Here is an 843-nt window from a genome sequence, read left to right as displayed (position 1 = left end):
GCTGTTTCTTCTCAGGTGTCCCCCCAGGCATGCTGGCCTGTCCAGCTCTCCCAGTCCATGCTTAAACGAGCACTTGCCGCAGACAAAGGGTAAAATCATCTGCAAGTCAATTTGTATTTATGAAGTATAAAGTTTCTATGGCTATTTACTGCCTGTAAACATAAACACCTGGAGACAATTTTCAGCAACCAATTACTGCTCATAATCCTTGACAGTCAAAGTAATTGGAGGCTGCAATGAAAGCATAAAGCGTACCCCTCCAATCTCATGGTTTTCTATTTAAGCTTTTCTCCTCTGGTACAGATGCCTGTTTTGGATTAAGCCGTCACCAAATTCCTTCTCAGCCTTGCGCAGAGCTTGCACATTGACTTGGAAGAGAGCCATGTTCCTCTGGATATTTGAGCAAGCAACACAGCCAAGACCTGTTGTAAGTAAACCAGTTACTTGTGCGTAACACACCAGATGAAATGCCTGTACAGCTTCCGACACACCTTCATCCCCAAAGCCAGCAAGTCAGAATCATCAGGCTTTATGCTTTCCTGGATGAGGCAAATCACTGGCCAGGTCTTCCAAAGAGGTCAGGTTTGGAGTACTTGAAATGCTGAAATACAAAGGCAGCAAGAGCCTTCTGCCTTTATGTTAGGTCCCTCCCAAGTCCCAAAAGGTGCTGATGTTAGAGAACCACAGCGAGATCTGGTGGGAGCCAAGTTCTTCTCAGGCCATTTCGCATTTCTTTTTTCCATCACAAAGCGGTACGGCGGTCACCGACCCCTCGCACCGAGAGGATGCACCCGGGGGGTCTGGCCCCTCCCCGCGCGCCCCCGCTGCCGGGGCCGGGGCCGG

The sequence above is a fragment of the Egretta garzetta genome, unplaced genomic scaffold (genome assembly GCF_000687185.1).
Source record: "Egretta garzetta isolate BGI_Z169 unplaced genomic scaffold, ASM68718v1 scaffold293, whole genome shotgun sequence".
NCBI lineage: Eukaryota > Metazoa > Chordata > Aves > Pelecaniformes > Ardeidae > Egretta > Egretta garzetta.
This window is presented reverse-complemented; position numbering follows the sequence as displayed.